Source organism: Chelonoidis abingdonii, chromosome 3 (assembly GCF_003597395.2).
Source record: "Chelonoidis abingdonii isolate Lonesome George chromosome 3, CheloAbing_2.0, whole genome shotgun sequence".
Classification (NCBI taxonomy): Eukaryota; Metazoa; Chordata; order Testudines; family Testudinidae; genus Chelonoidis; species Chelonoidis abingdonii.
Genome location: NC_133771.1, coordinates 164,144,773 through 164,150,543, shown reverse-complemented (window position 1 = coordinate 164,150,543; position 5,771 = coordinate 164,144,773). Strand labels below are relative to the sequence as shown.

General features: G+C 43.2%; 1 long non-coding RNA gene across 1 annotated transcript; it reads right to left on the bottom strand.

Annotated features, from left to right (window-relative positions):
* Positions 1–2,093: 2,093 nt before the first annotated feature.
* On the bottom strand, positions 2,094–5,376 carry LOC116835399 (uncharacterized). Its single transcript, XR_012655442.1, has 4 exons — positions 5,326–5,376; positions 5,035–5,194; positions 4,121–4,196; positions 2,094–2,147 (listed from the first exon to the last, which is right to left on the bottom strand). It is a non-coding gene; the product is annotated as an uncharacterized LOC116835399 (long non-coding RNA).
* Between the last annotated feature and the right edge of the window lie 395 nt (positions 5,377–5,771).

Genomic DNA, 5,771 nt, shown 5'->3' with positions numbered 1-5,771 from the left:
GCGGAGTAATTCTTGGAGTGGACGGTGAGTGCACTTTATGAAGAAACCTTGGTTCCTTCTGTTTTATGTATTTGACATTTCCCAAAAAGAACAAAATGTTGGAATAACTAATTATTTCCCCCCGCCCCATCTGTCATTAGGACAAAGTTTACTGTACAGCTCTTGATACATGTTGCAAATGGGGTGGATGGTGCTGAACAAAGACTTTCAGTAACTAGTAAAAAAGGTGGCATTGGAGTCATAATCGGGGATCATCACCAGGGAATCACCCACCATTTGTGTTGTTTGGAAAGGAGATCTGTCAAAAGAGCATAGCAGACTGTATATAAAACCCAGGCGGCTGCACTGGTGACTGATGGGGTGGCACTTTCTCTGTGAACCAGTGAGAAATCAGTGGATGGTGCTAGTAGTGAGAATTGTCTTGTTGGAGGTGCAGAGCCTCATTCCCCTCTCACTCATACCATTGTGAAGCAGAAGTAGCTGTACTGAAGGTATAAGTGAGAGGAGAATCAGGCCTGCTGACTGTTGGATGGGACTTAAAAAAGGTGTGAACTTCTAGTCCCACTGAAGTAAAGGGGAGTTAATGGGACCTGCATTTCGTGAAAGTCTTGCCCATTTAAGACCACCAGCACTTTCCCCACGAATAAGGGATTGACTTTAGCATCCTCACCTAATCCCAGCTGAGACATTTACATTTGCCTAATGACATCATCACTGGGGTTTCAAAACAACACATTATTCTTCACACTCCCTGACCTAAAAGGGCCTTGAGGTAGTTGAGTGTTGCTGTTGCATTCACCAAAGGATGAGAAGTGGTCACCATACATAGGGTTTGTAAAGGGCTTTGGGATCCTCTGGAATGATGGGGGAGATCTGGCCCAGGAAAACACATGATTCATGAAGATGATGTCAATGGGGCTGTGAAATGGCTCCAGAGGGCGTCAGCTCCCTGCTTCTGATCTCTCACTGAAGCCCCTTCTTTGTAACGGGTTTTACTTTGCTCCTGTGTCATCACGCTCATCTCCTTGTTCTCAAAGTGTTGCTTTGGTTCTGAGAATTATCCTGACAACCCGATTCACCAGTGGTGTAAATCAGAAGTAACAACCCTGCAATCAAAGGAATTATACTAGGGGGAAATGGAGGCAAATAAGAGGAGAATCAGGCCCCAAGCTCTCAAAGTTAAACCAACAAGGATGTAGAGGGATGGCTGGCTATCCTAACAGAAGGAATTTCACTCTTCCCTCCTATCCCTTTGCAAGTGCAGTTAGTCCTCCCACTAGCTGAGTACATGCTCTTCCATGTCCCAAGTTAATTTGTGGTACATGATTAGTTTGCAGCTATGTTTAAAATACTTTATTTTAGCTGAACAAGGGTATTGAAGGCCTTGCTGGCCTCTGGCCAGGCTGACTCTTCAAACAAAGATGCAATGCCCACCGCTTCCATATTAGTTTTCTTTTTGGAAAAATTAAATCTTCATTGGCAGGAATCAAGGCAGGAATTTTAGGACCCAGGGCCTTGGCTACACTGGCACTTTACAGCTCTGCAACTTTCTCGCTCAGGGCTTGACTACACTGGAGAGTTGCAGCACTGGTGGTGGGTTTACAGCGCTGCAACTTACTCACCGTCCACACTTGCAAGGCACATACAGCGCTGCATCTCCCTGGCTGCAGCGCTGGCTGTACTCCTGCTCTGCCTGGGGTATAACAATTGCAGCGCTGGTGATGCAGCGCTGGTCCGCCAGTGTGGCCACCAAAAGCACTGTAACTGGCCTCCAGAGGTATTCGGAGGTATCCCAAAATGCCTGTTCAGCCACTCCCAACAGCACTGCAAATGTGGCCACAATGCAGCGCTGGTAGCTGTCAGTGTGGCCACACTGCAGCGCTTTCATTACACAGCTGTACGAAGACAGCTGTAACTCCCAGTGCTGTACAGCTGCAAGTGTAGCCATACCTTCAGGGGTGTGAAAAAAACACCCCCCTCAACGCTGCAAGATACAGCGCTGTAAAGCGCCAGTGTAAACAGTGTTGCAGCGCTCCCAGCGCTGCAAGCTAATCCCCATGAGGAGGTGGAGTAAGTGCAGCGCTGGCACTGCGACCACACTCACACTTCAAAGTGCTGCCGCAGCTACATTTGGAAACTCCACATTCCTGGCAAAGAAAAAAAAACACACATTGGTGCTAACATTAGAGCTGTTGACCTATTTGCCACCAAGAAGTTAATGACCCAAAAAAGAAGACCGTGCTGGGGGAACTTTAAGAACCACAGGGTTCAGAACCTAAGTTTAAGTCAAAAAATGGGATGCGTGCAGGTTAGAAATGGTGCCCTTTGAAAGCAACCAACCATTAAAAGGCTCATCCATCCTCAATAATAGTAATGGCCTGGGACAATTATAAAAGTAACCAGGGTAAGGGTGCTTTTTCCACACCATGTTATCCTGGCTTATGGTACCCAGAAGTTTCTTTAAGGCACAATAACAATTGGAAACAAGCACTAACTTTGCATTCTCACTAGAGGCATGTATTTGCAGAGCTCTCTATCTATGAGAATCTAAAATGATGGGAGTTGTAAATAAAAATAATGACTGAGGCTTGAAGTGTCTCATTGATACAAACACTTCAGAAGCCTTCCTCAGGCTTTAAAAACAGCCTTAATGTTTATTGCAAATGGGGGAGTCTCCCTCCAAATGAGCAAATGGTGCACACAAGTTTCCCACTGTATCACACAGAGAGACCAGAACTTCAGCTACGTCATGGAAAATTTGGAGACAATGGAATTCTTCTGCTCTGAGAGCAGCATCAATGACATCAGAATCTGTCCCAGAAACTGTTGCTCGTGCAGTGGACTGGAGTTGCGGCTAAAGATTATTTACTATTTAGAAGCCAAAAAGAATAAAAGATCAATGAAGATTGATTATTTTCAAGGCAGCACTTCCATCTATATGGAAACAGGACTGTGTTTCAGTGGATCACATTTTAGCCATGTTAGGAAGACAGTTATGATGCCCTTTGTACTCATGATAGGGAAGAGACACTAACAGATAAACATTTGTTGGCTGCATTTGCCTGGCAATTGAATACAAGCTGGGTCTCTCCTGATATCACAAGATGGGAGATGTCTAGGGTCAGTGGTACAACTAGCTTTCCATTTTAAACCTGATGTTTAACCCCTATGCTAACTTCACCAAAACTAAGCCAAATTTTTCATCCCTGATCTCATGACAGAAAGGCCTTTTTTCAAAGCAGGGGGCAGTCAGCCCAGGCATTTGTCAGAAAGGGTATCTTGGAAAAGGTAGGATGAGATTAGCACTTTGTGAGTTTCTTAATTTTTTTCCCCAAACCCTGTCTCAACAGTGGATGAGCTAGAAACCCTCCCTCTGGTTTATTCTTCAATGAGGAATAGTGCCTCTGATATTTTTTAAGAAGTCTGATGGGATAATTTTGGAAAAATTCATCTGGTTTTATTTTTTCTAACTTACTTTCAAACACTTTAAATTTAGGTACAAAATACCAACAAAATAAACCTAACAAGATCTTTCGGGATAAAACGTCACTTGGTTACATGCAAACCAAAATAGGTTAGCTATCACGGTACTCACTTTTCCAAAGGGTTACAGAGGGATGGGATTACAGTAAAATATTTTACCCTAATAAGTTTAAACATTAACAAGTCTTAGGGGGTAGCTGTGTTAGTCTATATCCACAAAAACAACAAGGAACCCTGTGGCACCTGAAAGACTAACAGATTTATTTGGGCATAAGCTTTCATGGGTAAAAAAGAAGTGGGTTTTTTACCCACAAAAGCTTATGCCCAAATTAATCCGTTAGTCTTAAGGTTCCACCGGACTCCTCATTGTTTTTTTAAACATTAACAGTTATTGAAACTTTTTCAATGAGTAAGTGTAATTAAGCTATTACAACAATTGGGATGAGGCTGTAGTAGCCCCATACAGATCTAGTGAATCCATTTCATACTGGGGTCAACAGGAAAAATCTATTCCACTAGAAGGAACCCAGAAGATCTAGTCCCTAAAATTTAAACAAATGCCATTCTCCTCATCAGCCAGAGATCTTTTATCCTGTCCATTAAATCAGAGCTGTTGTTGAATGCTAGACGCACTCACCTTGGTTGATTTTCTTTTCCGTGTAGTAACTGTATGGTCAGCAAAGAAATCCCACAGTACAGTATTTGTCTGATGTCTGAGGAGAGCAAAGTGCAAATACCACTCTTCAGTGAGGCACCAGTATTGAGCAACACACTGACCTGAGTTATGGTGGTGTATGAAATGAGTGTGCCAGACCTCTAATTCATTTTTATGGCCCTTGACATAAACAAAACAATTTGAAATTAATGTCTCAAATCAGTCCCTGGTATAATTCCACTGAAATGAATAATGCCATAGCACAGATGACTTTGGCCAGCTATGTGGCATTTATATCGAAACTGTGGATCCCAAAGTGCTTCACAAATGTCAGATTAAACAAATCCTGGGCCTCATCCACAGCCCATTTAAGTCCAAGGAAGGACTCCCATGGATTGCAATGGGCTTTGGATCAGGTCCTATAGATTGTATAGGGATCACTTCCCCGATCGCTGAAATGCAGCCACCTCTGGGTTAAACACTGTTGCAAAATCTTTCTTTGTGACTGATCTCAGAATTAAATTCAGACTCAACTCTCACACTGTTTGCCAATACTAGGCAGGAAGCATTTTTTTCCACACTTTCCTTTTTTCATCTGTGCTATTCAAAAAGCAGAGTGAGGATTTACATACAAGCCACTAGGTAGTCTGTCCGATTCAAATTAGTTTCCATTGGTTAGACAGTTTTTCCATTTCACAGTTCAGGTAACGATCACAGACAGCCTTCCCTGCTAAGGGACAGCTGTGTCGGCAACAAGATGAATGGGTTACTAATAATACTCGGAACTTACAGTTACTGGCATATTTCATCCAAGAAACTCAAAGCATTTTACAATGGTGAGTCTATTAGTCTCATTATACATATAAGGACACTTAAGGCAAAGAGAGTTGAAGTACCTTGCCCAAAGTTACACACAGAATGATGGCAGGTCTACACTGAAAACTTACAATCAGCATACCTACATCTCTCCGGGGTGTGAAAAATCCACTGGGCAGGAAAGTCCCAAAGTGAAACTGACTTAACAGAAAATGGGACTGGCCAGCCCATTTTCCCTGCCTAAGGGGAAGAGTGAAAAAAAGACCAAAACAAAAAGTAAACAGAGCTGATGAAGTGTGAAAGAGATTTTAAAATTTGTCATCCATTTTTTTAAAAAGCAAAACAAACTCTGGCCCCAGCCACAGCCTTACACTCTGATCTGAGCAGGGGACCTTTAGGGTGTGCCTACACTACAGCAAAAGCCCCGCAGCATCGCAGGGGCTGGCCTGGGTCAGCTGACTTGAGTTCGTGGGGCTCAGGCTGCAGGGTTATAAAATTGCAGTGTAGACATTCCGGCTCGGGCGGGAGCAAACCCGAATGACTACACTGCAATTTAATAACCTGCAACCTGAGCCCCGGGAGCCTGCGTCAGCACTCTGACTTTGTTCCAGCAAAGCACTTACACGTGCTTAACTTTAAGCACATGGCCAGCCCTATGGGTTTCAGTGGAATTACTGTGTGATTAAAAGTAAGCACATGCACAAGTTGCTGGATCAGGATCAGAATGCTCAACATCTTGCAGGCTCAACCCCATAATTTTCTTTAAAATTCCATAGGTTTTTGCAATAATTTATACAGAACCATATTGGTTTAATTC